At 43.9% G+C, this 17958-nt stretch overlaps 1 long non-coding RNA gene across 5 annotated transcripts in view; it reads left to right on the plus strand.

Moving 5' to 3' along the window:
• Positions 1 to 14626, plus strand: part of LOC129400124 (uncharacterized) — an 85059-nt gene extending 70433 nt beyond the window's left edge. For all 5 annotated transcript variants that reach the window (XR_008627450.1, XR_008627449.1, XR_008627447.1 and 2 more), the window contains one exon: positions 13197 to 14626. This is a non-coding gene — a long non-coding RNA (uncharacterized LOC129400124). The remainder of the gene's footprint in view (positions 1 to 13196) is intronic.
• The last annotated feature ends 3332 nt before the right edge of the window (positions 14627 to 17958 follow it).

Below are 17958 nucleotides of genomic sequence, written 5' to 3' on the forward strand. Positions count from 1 at the left end.
ACATACCCAGGCACACAGACATTTACACAGAAACATACATGTGCACACAGACATATATACAGACACACACTAACACACACAGACACAATGCACACAGGTACAGATATACAACATATACAGACACATACTTTCACACATGACACTGACATGCACAGACACAGACATATACACAGACACATAGACATGCACACACATAGGTATATACTCATACACTACAATATACAGAGACACACACATGCACACACAGATAGAGACATACTAAAGCACACACATAGACACACACCTACATACAATATACAGAGACACAATATGCACACATTATAAGTAGACACACAGATGTATACATATACACATATGCATGCACATGCAAAGACAAACACAGATAAGTGCTTACATACTGAAACATACAGAGAAATAAACAGACATGTACAGAGAGACTCAGATGCACACACACAGATGTATGGAAATAGACATACATAGCCACACAGAGACACACAGATACATTCAGAGACATGGAAAAACAATCAGAGACGCAGATAGACATATATACAGGCTCACAGACATACACAGACACACATGCGTACAGAGACACATATACAAAAAAAAGCAGATGTATGTATAGAATACACAGGAACTTGCACAGTGAGACACAGAGACATTTACACAGATGTATATGAGACACATGCACACATACATATGCAGATGAACACAGACATAATCACAGACATACACAGATACACACGTGCACACACACACGTAGACATACACTCACACAGATATATACATAAACTTAGACATACACATAGATATACATGCAGACACACAATTACACAGAGACATAAAAACAGGCACACGCACACATAGAGATACAGAGACGTATATAGATTATATATGTATATACATACATGTACACACATAAAGACATACATACAGAGACACAGCCATACACAGATACTTGCACAGAGACATATATGGAGATGGATACATGCAGTCGAACACACAGATATATACATAAACATATATAGAGAGAAACACAGACACACAATAACTCAACACATGCACGCAACATATACATATACACATGCACACACAGACAGAAACACACATGCACGCAGACATATGACATACACACAAAGACACAGAGATATGTACATAGACAGACACTTATGCACACCAACATAAGTTTGGACACACACAAACATAGACATGCACGCAGACATGTACATAGACAAAGACAAATACACAGATACACACATGCACACAGAGAGACAAAAAATGGACATATACAGACACAGACATGTGTATAGACACACACAGGAACACACAAATATATGCAAAGACACATGTAGACACAGATACACAGAAACATTCACAGACACAAACATGTACAGAAGGATACAGACTATGTACACAGAGATGATTATACATATATGCACACATACAGAGACTCACATACAAACATGAGCACACATAGGCATATACCCAGACATACAGAAAAAGGCACAAAAAAAAATACACACTAGAGCAAGACACACAGAGACATAAATTAGACTTAGGCTCACACCGGTATATATATATACAGAGAGATAGACACATGGACATAGAAGCACATGCACATTCACACAGGCAGCATATACATACCCGGACATAGACATACATCTCATACACACATAGACAGATACAGAGACACAAATGCACACACAGTGGCACAGACATAGACAAATGTGGACATGCACACATGCGAACACAGGCACAGAAACAGACATATACAAAGACAGAGAAACACAAAATTATATCCATACACACACACCCACATATACGGATACACAAAAATACATGTATACACACAGTAGTCATATACCACACCGATGTATATATAGAAAAACACATGCGAACACAGAGACACATTTGCATATACACACAGACACATACACATGCATACTTATATAAACACAGGCACACATACGCACATACACTTGAACACATAGATATATACACAGGCACATGCACACACAGACAGGTGCACACAGACTTATACACAGACTTATACATAGACACATGTAAATGCGTATACACAGAAACATGCGCTCACATGCACACAGTTATCTACACAGACATTCACAGACACACCAACACACATGCACACAGACACCCTAGAAATATATAGATGCACATGCACACATAGCATACATATACATACACAAAGACACAGAGATACACACAGTCGTATACTTAAACACACACTCAATGCATAGAGACACATTTATTCACAGACATAAACATGCATACACAAAGACATACAAGAGGTGCACAGAGAAATATACAGAGACACAAATACAGCACACAGGTACACACAGACCATCACAGTTTCACAAACACGCACACACCATACAAATACAAAGACACACATAGACACAGACACAGAGAGACATACAGACACATGCACACAAAGGAAATATACGCAAAAACACACAAACACGCAGACACTCACATGGACACAGTGACATGCACGTATACAAGATACACATGTGCACACAGAGACCTGTACAGAGATTCACACACAGACGTCTATGCAAAAAGACAAAGGCAATGACATATACACGAACACCAACAAGTCTGTACACACAGACATATACAGAAACACACACAGATATACAAACACAGACACACAGACATACTTGGTTACATACATGCTCTCAAACATAAAATATATACAGCTACACAAGCACAGATATATACAAAGACAGACAGTATTCAGAGATACATGCATGCACACACAACTGTACACAGACATATACACTATTATACACACATGCACACAGATATTTATAGACACACAGACACAATCACGTAGACACATAGAGAGTACAGACACAGACCTAGACCCAGACATATACACTAGAACACACACAGACTCACATTGGCACATACATAGAAACACACACATTGGCACATACATAGAAACACACATTGGTACACAAACAAACCTGCATGTATTGACATACACAGTGGAACACACACACATATACCCAAACGTAGGACCATACACATAGAAACACACAGTCACACAGATGTGTACTTAGACACACAGATAAACTCCGACAAACACAATTACAGACATATACACAGTCAGACTCAGACACACACATGCACACAGACATATACATATACACATGTATACAAAGATACACATACAGACAGGACACGCACACAGAAGTCATACACTCAGAAACATAGACATGCACATACAAAAACACAGACATACACAGAAACACACGTACAAACAGACATGTACACAGGACACATTCACAGGCACACACAGAGACACACAGACATAGACACATAGAGACACAGATAGATACCTAGACATGTAGATACAAGCATACCTACAACACAGAGTCCTATGTAGACACACACCCACATGCACACTCAGACACACACAAACATAGACACACACCTACAGATACAAACACGTGCACACAGACACAACATCGAGACATATAGACAAAAAGAAATGTACATACACAGACATGTACACACATACATGCACACACACAAGTATATAGACCTATGCACAGAGAGACACACAGACATATACAGACGCACACAGAAACATGTACACACAACCACAGACATATATACACATACCCCCGTGTGCATACAGATGCACATACAGACCTGTAAACAGATTCATAGATACACACAGTCACAGATGTGTATATATAGACACACAGGTGCACACCCAAAGATATAGACACACAGATACACACATTCACAAACAAACATGCAAACAGAGACAGACATATACACAAAGACACAGACATATATTCAGACTCATTCATAGATACACAGTCACATATGTGTATATATAGACACACAGGTGCACACCCAAAGATACAGATCGACACAGGTGCACACCCAAAGATATAGACACACAGATACACATATTCACAAATAAACATGCAAACAGAGACAGACATATACACAAAGACACAGACATATATTTAGACTCATCCATACACACACAGACTTACACAGATACAGCAGTATTAAGAGACACACAGACATACACATATGCAGAGAAATACACAGTCGCCCAACATATGTACACACAGGCAAAAGAAATCTATAAACCAAGAAACTCAGACATATACAGAAACATACACGAACACACACACATATACACACATAGATATGCACACACAGGCACATGCACATACATACATACAGACAATTCAGACAGATGCACTCACACAGTAATGCATAGATATATACACAGACATACACATGCACACACAGAGATACATGCAAAGACATAGATACACATAGCAACACAGACATATGCAGATACGCAGACATGCACCCAGTGCACACAAAACACTAACACAAACATACACAGATGTACACGTGTACACACAGAATTAATGTAGACACACATAATACAAACATGCACACACATAGAGACACAAACACATATACACACACACATATACACAGACACACAGAGAAACACCCAGAAATATAGACACAAAGATACATACACACACAGGGGGCTGGAGCGATAGCACAGTGGGTAGGGCGTTTGCCTTGCACGCGGCCGAACCCAGGTTCGATTCCCAGCATCCCGTAGGGTCCCCTGAGCACCGCCAGGAGTAATTCCTGAGTGAAGAGCCAGGAGTAACCCCTGTGCATCACCAGGTGTGACCCAAAAAGCAAAAAAAAAAGATACATACACAAACATAAACACAGATACACACATAATGCATACACAAAGAAAGTCACACAGTCCCATGTACATAAACACAGATGTAGATATTGCACACACATATACACAGATATACATAGCATGAATACAGACACACAGGCAAACTCAGACCTGTACTCAGACATAGAACTGCATGAACACAAAGAGATACACAAAAACACAATCAGACCTACATGCATGCACAGATGTACCGACACACAGAGACATATACACAAACACACAGACAGATGTGCAGACAGAGACATAAACAGATGCATATGTGCACAGAGACATATATGGAAACACCAACATACACCAACAAACGCATGCATACACACAGACATATTTACAGACATACACAAGCATACACAGATACACACAGACATATTCTCAGCTACACAGTTATTCACATGTGCACACACATACATAAAGAACAGATGCACACACAGATATATATATATATCCACACAAATATAAATTGACACACGCAAATGCACATACACAGACACATGGACATATTCACAGATACACAAACATTCACCCACACAGACATACAGAGGCACACTTATACACAGACACATATGCACACAGATACAGATATAGACTCAGACACATACACAGACATATACCAAACACACACCTACAGACACAGACTTATACACAGAAACCCACATGGACACACAGACACACATATGCATACACAGAGATATACACAGACATATAGACAGATACATATGGACATATAGACAGACATCTGTACACAGACACACACCACATGAACACACAGTATATTCAGAAGACACAACAGACAGCATATAGGACATATACACACACTACATACAATCATGTGCAGATGCACATGCACCCACACAGATTTACAGACATTTACACAGACAGACACAGACACAGATGTACACAGATACACAAGAGACACACACAAATATATATATAAACACACACATGAACACACAGACACATGCCCATAAAGACACACAGACATATATACAGACACACAGATACAGACACAAACAGAAATAGAGACTTATAGATCAACACACACACAGACAAACATATACACAGAAACATAAACATATGCACATGAAAGAGACATACACACACATACAGGCAGAAACATACAATCAGACATAGACACAGGTACACACAGGCTCAGACACACAGGCACAGACAGACATATGAAAACAAACTCACACAGACATATACAAAGATACCCACCGAAGTGCACAGACATATAACAGACAAATACAGAGGTACACATAAATGCACTAACAGATATATAAACAGACTCACACAGACACACACACAAACTTGCAGAGACAGCCACATGCATACACAGATATTTGCTCAGACAAAAACAGATACATATGTGCAACACATAGACACACAGATATACAGACACATGTGTACCCACAGGCAACAGACATATATACACATAGACATACATACAAGCACACACACATGCTCACACCCACAGAAGCACACAGACATATGCAGAGACACACAAATACAGACATACAAAAACATGCACACACATATACATAGATACAGATAAGGCACAGACATACACTTGCACAAAGGCAAACACATACATGCACATACATTTACACAGACATAATGACATGTGCAAAGATACATGAACACACAGAAATGTACTCAGACACACAGACATAGACAGGCACACACACAGAGACATAGACTGAGACAACCAAATGCAAACACATAAATACAGACACACAGAGACACAAAATCTGACATGTAAACATGTGCAGACACAGACATATGCACAGAAAACAACTCGTGCACACACTGACATAGTCACAGACATAGAGAGATACGCAGACATACAAAGAGACATATACAGAGACACAGGCACACACAGGCACATGGAAATATATACACAGAACACATGCACATTCACAGACATGCACATACAGATACATACACAGACATAGACAGACAAACACACCTATAAAAGATACACACAAATGCACTCACTGAAATATACACCAAGACACATCCACAGAGATACAGACATATACACAGTCACATCTCAATGCACACAGAGTTATGTACATATAAGTATACAGAGAAAGACATATGTACAGACACAGACATATACACACACAGACCCACAGCAGACACATAGACGACAGAGAAAAGCACATATACAGACACATATACATATACAGACACAGCTCTGCACACAAAGACATGCATACACATATGTACACATAGACATATACAGACATGCACACAAAGATATAGACACAAAACAGAGACAAATGCATACAGACATAAGACATACAGACATGCACACAGATGCACACAGACATGTGCATCTTATGCAAACACTTATGTAAACACAAATGCACTATACAAATAAATGAACACAGAGTCATATATATACACAGACATACAGACATCTAGAAAGACACGTGTACACACAGACACATGCACAGACATATACACAGATACACACAGATATATGTACACATATATCGAATATACTGAAAACCCACATACACACAGCCAATATAGATGTACACATCTCTGTACACACACAAACCTATATACACACAAACACAAGTAGAAACACACATATGCACATACAAAGACAATACTCAGACACAAGGAGACACACAGATAAATTCATAGGCACAAATACATAATCACACAGACATACATAGAGACACAGATATGGAGACATATAGACAGACACACACTTGTGTACACACTATTGTACAGACACACAGACGTATTCATAGACCTCCACAGACACATGGATGCACACACAGATATATACACAGATCAACATAAACATACATATAGACAAAGACACAGATATATACACAGACAAAAACACACAAACATATACACAAACACATAGAAAAAAGAACAGATTTTAGCAGACACACATAACAGAGAGACAGATGTATGCATAGAGACACAATCACACAAGCATACAGATATGTATACAGATAGAAACAGACACACAGGCTTACACAAACATACAGATCCACACATGCATACAGATATACACAGACACATGTATACATAGATATAGACATAAAGACATACAGAGACACACATGCGTATATACAACCATACAAACACAGACACTTTTTTTTTTTGCTTTCTGGGTCACACCCGGCATGCACAGGGGTTACTCCTGGTTGTACACTCAGGAATTACTCCTGGCGGTCTCACGGGACCATATGGGATGCTGGGATTCAAACCCGAGTTGGCCGCGTGCATGGCAAATGCCCTACCTGCTATGCTATCGCTCCAGCCCCAAACATGGACACTTTTTATGCAGATACACACGTGAGCTCACACAAAGACACACACCGAAAAAAAAAACAGATTTAGACAGACAAAAGAAAAGAGACACACAGATATATACATAGAGATGCAATCACAAAGACACATGCAGACATATATACAGACACACACAGAGACATGCGCATACACACATGCAAGCACAGACACATTAAAATACATACACAAGAGAGACATAGATATGTCTCACACCCACATGCACACACAGACACACAAAGACATTTATAAAGAGACACATATATACATTAAGACACTACACACATGTGCACAAAGACACATAAGCACCTGAACACAAAGACACAGGAGTGTATACAGAGGTACAACATTCACATGTAGACATATACAGACACTCATACATGCACCTACAGAAACACATACACTGTCACACACAGACATATACACACACACACACTTGTGCACACACTGACATACTGATGCACAAACACAGATTTACTCAGTGCATACACAGAGACATAAAACATATACACAGACACAAAAATATGTAAACATAGACATGACATAAACCCAGACATATACCCAGAAATACACACAAAGAAACACATATATACAGAATCACAAAGCATACATACTACACATGCACACAGAAACACACATAGGCATATACACAGACAGACAACTACAAGCTCATACACAGACATATAAAGATACCAACAAGGATTCAAAGATACCTACAAAGGCACAGAAAGATATGTACACAGACACCACAGATACAAAACTAGACAAACCTACGCATAGACATATGAACACAGACATAAACACAGACAAACATGCATAAACTCAGACATACAGACACACTCTAAGAGAGACATACACATATACAGAGACAGGCATACACAGATACAGACATGTGCACACAGACATATACAAAGACACACTGAGACCTACAGACACGTAGATATATAAAACAGACACGTGCATACAAAGCCACACATATATACATAGATAAACACACATATCCACAAACAGACATACACAGACACACCCCCATGCGTACACAAAGACATGCAAAGAGATTGCACACACAGACATGTATATGGGCACTCACACAGACATACATAGACTCACCAAACATACACAGTCACACGCCCACATACAACTTAATCAGAACACGGACTTATGTACAGGCTGACAACATGTGCGCACACTGTTACTGACAATCATAGATGTGTGTAGGATACCATGGGGTTTGTTCTTTCAGCCTTGCCGCAGGAAACTTAGTTTACCCTAGAGCAATGTCCTTTCTGTTTGGACACAGGAAGACAGTTAATATTATGCTTTATAACTTGGGAGCTGATTGACTCCAATAATATTTACTCCTGGGCATCTGCTTTCTCAACTCAGTTGCCCTTAGTTCCTATCACCCCAAAAGCAGGGTCCCTACGAGGGACAGAATGGACCCAGGGCAAGCTGTGAGCTACCTGGCATCGAAATGGGCCAGGACAAAGTGCCACAATATTCAATTGTAAGTTGAGAGCATGGTCATAGACAAATGCTATCATGATCCAGAAGTAATGACGAGACTAGGACCCTGCTGGGGTTAGGAAGACTCACCTGGACTGAGGACTGTGGTCTGGAATAGTGAATGTCCTCAGGAAGAACCAAACTTAAAGTCTATCTCCTACTGTGCTCATACAGAATGACATTGCTAGAAATATTAGAAGTAGATTTACTACAACTAATTAAGCGGATTACTAGCTGAGGAAGGAAGAAAGGGACACACCCTGACACACCCTTGTCTGGACCCCACTATTGAGCAGATCTCCTCGTAATCTCCTTAGATGAGATTTTGTTGATCTCCTCAAGAAATGGTCTTACTCTTCTTTGTTGATTGGTTAATGTTCAACCCACCTTTGTGTTACTGCCCTATGTGATTGCTATATAAACTAAGACTGTAACAGAGGTAGGGGGAGACACGGACACAGAGAAGACACAGAAATGAGGGCAGAAGACACAAGCGAAGGAGACAGCAGAGACAGAAAATGAGGCAGCAGGACACAGACAGAGGCAGCAGACACAGACAAAAGACACAGCAAGAAGAAGCAGAGAGAAGACACAAAAGCAGAGACGGAGAGAGGTTGGAAGAGACCAGAGGAGAGACTACAGAGACAAAGACGGCGATAGACAGACAGAAGAGAGCACATCAGCACACACAGAAGCAGAGCACAAGGAGGAGCCATCCCGATCCGGTCCATACACAGTGGTTCAAGAACACCGAACGCGAGCGGTGTGTGCGAGAGAGAACTGCCCGAAGAGCCCTCGAACAACAGAACGCAACACAACACACACCACATCTCCCCCTCCCACAAGCATGTGCCCTTGTAATTTTTTACAGATGTGCACAGACCCACATTTACACAGATATGCACAGATTTTTACAAATATATACACAGACACACAGAAACATACATGAACATGCATAAAGTAATTTATTTGCACAAATAGACACTTGGGCACACATACAACAGACGTACACACAGTCAGACACATAGACATATACAAAGACATGTGCGCACACATAGAGACATACAAATACACACAAAGACATTCACAGACAAGCAGAGACACACATGCATTCATACACAATGCTTGCACACATAGCCACCCAGACACACTCCCATGTGCACACAGACCTATAGACACACACAAACTGACATATATACAAACATATATGTATGCACATAGATATATACACACACATGTGCACATACATAAGAACACTCATTATACACAGACATACACTCACACTTTCATAGACAGACATAGACACACAAATACATATTCACAGACATACTTGATGTATATACATATACACTTTGATATATACACAGACACAGAAATATACACAGATGGACACACATTTGCAGACACATATACACACCCACAACAAAGCACACACATACACATACAGACATACACAAACACAAATGTGCACACATAGGTATAAACATACATATACAAATACATCGACACAAACGTGGGCATATAGATACACACACCCACGTGCACACACAAACTCAGACATATATACATACATGTACAGAGAAATGCACATATACACAAATTAATACGTCGACATGTGAACACACAGACACAAAAAACCACATACTCACAGGCATATAAAGAGACACAAAATGTGCACAGATATGTACACAGACACATACACATGCACATAAAAAGAGAAACAGACAATATGTGCACACACAGATTCACACAAACATATACAGGGACACATACACGAACACAGAAATACACATAGACACACAAATACATATACACACCTGATACACACGTAAATACAGAGTCATGTAGGAAGACACTCAAATGCACACACACATGGATATACACACAGACTCACATAGACATATACAAAGACAAGTATGCACAGATTCACACAGACGTATATACATGCATGGGTACAGGCAAATGCACACATAGAAATATAGACAGCCACACACATGCGCACAGAGACACGACATGCAGATACACACACATGTGCACAGACATATGACCATGCGGAGATACACACCTACAAGCAGACACCCACGCACACACACAGAACTAAAGACACTCACGTTTGAGCACACACATGTGAGCACACACACACACACATACACATCTAGACAGGCACACACAGGGACCTACACAAAGACACAGATATATACACAGACATACACATATGCATAGACTCTCATACACCCACATGCAGACACAGACTCACAGACGTACACAGATACACACCACATACCTGTATGCAGAAATGCACATATACACTCAGAGGCATATAGAGGCATATACATAGACACACCCACACGAGGACACACAAATGTATACAGAGACACACACATGTACACACAGATCTATACACACAGACACCCAGAGACATATACACAGGTGTACACATGCAGTCACACAACACACACAGTATCAGACAGAGATATATATACAGACACACACGCATGCACGTACACTGACACAAAGAGACAAACATGCACATATACACAAACGTAGAGATACACACACATGCATGCACACAGACAACATAGACATATAGACAGACACACATATGCATTTACACAGGAACACATGTTCACAGAAAGAGACACAGACATGCACACAGACACACTGATGCACAGTTATATACATAGTCATACAGACACATGTTTACATTTACCCACACAGATGTACGTACAGAAACACAGACACAATCTAACACACTCTTGTACACACAGATAATCAAAGATACACACACATACATATAGTACACAAGTGCACAGATGTACATGCACAGATTCATACACATGTACACAGACATATTCACATATAACACATGTGCAGAGACAATACAGACACACATAGAAACACACAGTGCACACAAACATGCTCATCCAGACATACACACACAAACAGACACAGAGACATACTGACATATACACAACACAAACACACACATCCACACAGACACAAACATATACACATACACAGATACATACGGATTAATACCCAGATGTGCACAGACAGAACACGAATGTTTACACAAACTTAGATACATGCACATATACACAGGGACGTATACACAGACACAGAGAAACAGATATATAGTCTGTGTAGTGGGGAAAAGCTGGGCTTCCTGCTTCAGAATCTTCCCCTCAACGTGCAGTGAGGCCGGTCAGAAGCCTGCCTCGGGTGCTGGGGGAGAGAACGGAGCACTGGCAAGGTGAGTCGGAAATGATCGCTCTGGATGAGAACTGAGTGCAGAAGGAGGGAAGGGACAAACAGGGTGACCTCTCAGTACCTGGATTGCAAACTGTAATGCCCAAAGGAGGGGGGAGAGGGAGGGAGGGAGAGAAACAGAGAGAGAGAGGGAGAGATGGAGGGAGAGGGAGGGAGGGAAGAGAGAAAGTTCCTGCTTTAGAGACAGGAGGGGTCAGGAGAGGGGCTGGCGGGAGGGAAAGTGGGGACATTGGTGGTGGGAATGTGAACTGTGAAGGGCGGGTGTTGGATCAGTATATGACTGAAACCCGATCATGAGTAGCTTTGTAACTGCATCTCACTGGGATTCAATTTTTTTAAAAAGAAAAGATTCCGTCATGGGCCAGCTTTCAAAAACTTCTCCCCTGAATCAGTGCTGTGTCACATTCAGAGTCTTCACAGTCATCTCGGGACAATGCATGACGGCAGCACGGAGACCACCTCTGAGATTCTGAGAAGGGCCCCGATATATTTTCCCCTGCTCTTGGAAAGACCAGCTGAGTCTGGAAAGAGCGTCTGAGTTGTGGCCTGCGGCCCCCGGCTAGAACCACAGCAGAGACTCGGGCTCAGGCCTTCTGGGGCGACTGGGATAGGAACTTGCAATGGGAAAGCGATGCCGCTGTCCCCGCAGACTCTGGCTGTGAAGGGCGGGGACACTCAGCAGGGAGATGGGCCTTGCAGGGAGTTGAGAAGTGCGTTGACCCTTGAACCTGATGGAAACACGGGTCTCCTCTGCCCACCGCCAGCCAGTGCTCCTTGGGACCAGCAAGCCCCCCCCCCACACACACAAAAGCACAGACATCAGTTTCTTCTGCGTTGTGGGATGCAGCGCTCAGCGCGATGTGGAAGGAGTCAGTGTGGGTTAGTGGCGCGAGGCCAGGTGCCACGTGATCTGCCCTGTCATCGGACTTGTCAGGGACTGTTTTCTAGGAAGGCCTGATGACGACCATAAGGGTTTGCTTTGGGACGTCGCCAGAGATGCCACGTCAGCCCCGTCCATCTCTCCATCCTTTGGTTACTTTGCTGCATGATGTAGTTGAAGGCACGTGGCACCTTTTCACCGCCGTTCACGTGGCCCCATAGTCCTGTGCAAGAGGAGGGGTCCGGGCCCCAGGTTCCCCATGGGGGCTGCGTGTTGGCCTCAGACCTGGTGGTCTGGCACAGGGAGTGAGGCTTCATCTTCCGCCTGGCTCCGTCTTCTGCCTAGCTTCACCCTCCGCATGTGATTTGCCCTCTGCGTGGCTTTGTCCTTTGCACATGGCTTTGTCCTCTGCGTGGTTTGTCCTCTGCATGGCTTCATCTTCCACGTGGCTTTGTCCTCCACATGACTTCATCCTCCGCGTGGCTATGGAGCCCTGTGTGTGTCCCTTGTGTGGGTGCTAGCTGGGACCGGTGTCCCCGGGGATCCCCTTTGGAAGGGAAGCATGGTGCTGAACTGTACTGGCCCAGGCTGGTGCGAGCACAGTGAGCATCAGGAGGTGAGTTCAGAACGAGCACCGGCCTCACCAACTGCCAGAATGAGCCCCGGAAAATTGCACAGCCTGGCGGTGCCCGTCCTGAAGGGAAGCTGCCGTCACAGCTGGATGTGTTCATGCAGCGAGTTGGGAAACAGTTCTGCAGTTGTCTCGCCGCTCACAGCCGTTCTCCAGGGCGGGCCTTTGCCTCGTGTCTAATTACTTGTTTTTACATTTATCAAAATCTGTGCCAAGACTTTCCATAGGAGCTGCATAATAAATGCCACTTTGGGTTTTCACATACAAATATTCCTGTTTCTGAACTCTTTTCTTTTTTACATTTTATTTTTTGACTAAGATTTTGACAGAAAGATTTCAGCGTTCCTTATTGCTATCGGTGATTTGATTGTAAATTTATACTCTGCGTATGTTCCAGGATGCGTGCCAAGGAAAGAGCAAGCCCACGGCAAGATTCCCCAGTCACCCTCCACTCCCTGCTCACACGCCCCAACGTTAGGCAGCCAGAACCTGTCAAAGCTTTTGCCAGTGAGCGTACTCAGACTCGGGTTTCCCTGTTTCACAGCTGTGGGCTTGCAGCCTTCTATTTATAAACAAAGAAAATATGTCTGTCTGTGCCTTGACGGCGCCGTGGGTGTTGACACAGTGAGACGTGGGCTCCGTGAGATGTGGGTATGCTGAGGTGGATGCTCTGGGATGTGGATGGTCAGAGTGAGATGTGGATACTCGGTGTGAGGTGGCTATACTGAGATGGGGGCACTCAGAGAAGTCAGTACTCAGAGCAAGTTGGGAGTGAGACGCTGGGAGATGGACACTCGGAGCCGTGGATACTCCCATCGATTCCGTGCGTGAGACCTGAGGGCTCAGAATGAGATGTGGCTAGTGTGGCTGAGGGTCTCGTTGGCAGCCCGAGGTGTGTGTGTGAGCCCGCCTGCTCTGCATCCTGCAGCTGTCCATGTGTACGTGTGTGTGTGTGTGTGTGAGAGAGAGAGAGAGAGAGAGAGAGAGAGAGGGAGGGAGAGAGAGAGAATTAATTTTGCTGCTTTCTGTGAGATCGCTACATGAGCATGGAGATCCTGCATGTCCCTCTCACCAAGGTGACTTTTCTCCAAACTTGTCCGCTCTCCACAGGGGACCCTCTCTGTTTGTGCTAGCCCCCCTGTCCCCCGGCCGGCCCTGTGGGAGCCACATTCACACACACACATACTCCTCTGCAGGAAGCGAGGTCGCCCTATGGGCCCCCGGAACCAGTGTGCACACAGACATGGGGGACACGGAGGCCAGAGCAAGGCCCATTCTCCAGGGAGGCCGCTGCCCACCTGCTTTCTTGTGGGCTGTAAACCCAGGACCACCAATGGGGCAGAGGGTGGCGGGGGCGCAGCCGAGAGGGGGTGGTCGACACACACAGTGACTCGAGTATGTCCACGGGGGGCGGGGTGTGTGCGCTGTGGGCCTCGGGCACTGCTGTGCAGCCTGAGTGCCAGGGTGCTAGGTGGGCCCAGGCCACGGCCATGGCTCTGGTCCCTGCTTCCCTGCTAGTAGCTGTTTGCACACGGGCAGTGGGGGTTTGTGGTTGCGCCCCTTCCTGTCAGAGACACACCTTGGCTCACCCCTGCCCCGGGCCCTCTGCCAAGGGACATTAGTGCCAGTGGCCTCAGTGTCTTGGAGCCGGGGCAGGCCCCGGAGCCACCAAAGGGCCGCGTGTAAGTGCAGGGCACCGTTATTGGGAATGCCGGCTTCTCCCTCTCTCACTGATTCTGTTTACGGGCAGATGTTCGTCAGTGCTGAGAAGTCAGTGCTCTGTCGTCCGCTTTGATTATTCCTGCCTTTTTAGTTTTTAAGGGAATGGCCGTGCCTGATCATTGCTGAGCACAGTTCCCCGTGGACGTGGCCAGTCTCTGAGCAGCTGGACCGGCATGCTGGGTGCAGGGGGAGCAGCAAGGCCTTCTGGGACCTCTGGCTGGCATCGGCTCTGAGACTGTTTCATGCAGAGACACCCCCGCCTCCTCCCCATTCCACACATCTTTGGGCTCGCGTCGGGGGGTCCTGCAGGGACCGGCCTGCCCCAGACCACAACCGGAGTCGGCTTCCCTGTGAAATTGCATCCCACCCAGGGCCTGGTTTCTCTGCCGATGGGGAAAGCACTTGGGAAACCCAATCTCGCCAGACATAAGGTCACTCTCCGGCCCAACCTTTAGTGCGTGGGCCACAGAGAGATACAGCCGTGCCCGAGGCAGGGGTGGGAGATGGGGAGAGAGGGAGATGGAACGGGTGGGATGGAGCCAGAGGAAGAGGAGGCAGGAAGTGGTGCTTGGCCTGGGGGCAGCTTTGGCCCACAGGTGGACGATCTGTCATAGCTCCACCTCTGGCTGGGCCCGAGTCACAACCCACCCGCCATGCTGCTCCCACAATGTCTATGAACGTGTGCTGCTTTTTATTATTATTTATCCTTCAATAAATATTTTATAAAATATTATTTAAAAATATTGTATATGAAGTTAATGTAAATGTTTTATTTCATTAACTATTTGTTTTAAATATTTTATAAAATATTTAAACTTATTTAAAAATTTTAATACAATTTTTTTAATTGTTTTTATTTTTTTGGTTACAGATTTTTTTTTTCTTGGATGGTCAAACCTGCAGTGCTCAGAGTCCCAGCTGGGGCTGGTGCTCGGCTCCGGCCGAGTTTTGGCCCGGGAGCCTGTGCCTCTGCACAGCCGGTGGATGTGGAATGAGTGGGAACCAGAGACAGCTTTAGGATTTGGGGTTCCAGCAAGTGCTTGCAACCATGTATGGAGATTGTGAACTAAGCTTTTGCCCCACGCCGGCTAATGGAGGAAATATCCTTCCTTCTTGGTCTCTCTCCCCTCCGGGAGAAGGCGTGGTGTCCGACATCTTGTGGGTCCTTTGAGAAGGTATGAACTTTTGGCGAGAAAAAAAAAATGTGCTTTGAACTTGAAACAGCCGCGGGATACCGGGGCAGTCCCAGCCGGGGCCGGTGCTCGGCTCCGGCCGAGTTTCGGCCCGGGGGCCCATGCCTCTGCACAGCCGGTGGATGGGGAACGAGTGGGAACCAGAGACAGCTTTAGGATTTGGGGTTCCAGCAAGTGCTTGCAACCATGTATGGAGACTGTGAACTAACTTTGGCTACATGCTGTTCCAGGAAGGGAAATGATTCATTTTCCAACTTAAATCTCCGAGGACTTAATTACTATAATACAGAAATTATAAACGGCCGCGCGACATTTTATCTCTTCATTCTCATCAGTGGAAAACTTGCTATCAAATATTTCCTTGTTAATAGAGCTGTATTCTTGGGGGATAAATTCCAACAAAAATAGTGAGTCTGTTTTGAAACTCTAACAATAGTGAGTTGTATGTTGAAATCTGGAATGTAATCAAGGTGAAGAGAAAAGGAAGTGAAATTATCACTCACACACGGGGGGGGGTTGGGGGGTGAGGGGTGGGATGTATACTGGTTTTTTTGTTTTTGCTTTTGTTTTTGTTTTGTTTTTGTTTTTATTGGTGGTGGAATATGGGCACTGGTGAAGGGATGGGTGTTTGAGCATTGTATAACTGAGATATAAGCCTGAGAACTTTGTAACTTTCCAC

This window comes from Sorex araneus, chromosome X (assembly GCF_027595985.1).
Source record: "Sorex araneus isolate mSorAra2 chromosome X, mSorAra2.pri, whole genome shotgun sequence".
NCBI classification, from domain to species: domain Eukaryota; kingdom Metazoa; phylum Chordata; class Mammalia; order Eulipotyphla; family Soricidae; genus Sorex; species Sorex araneus.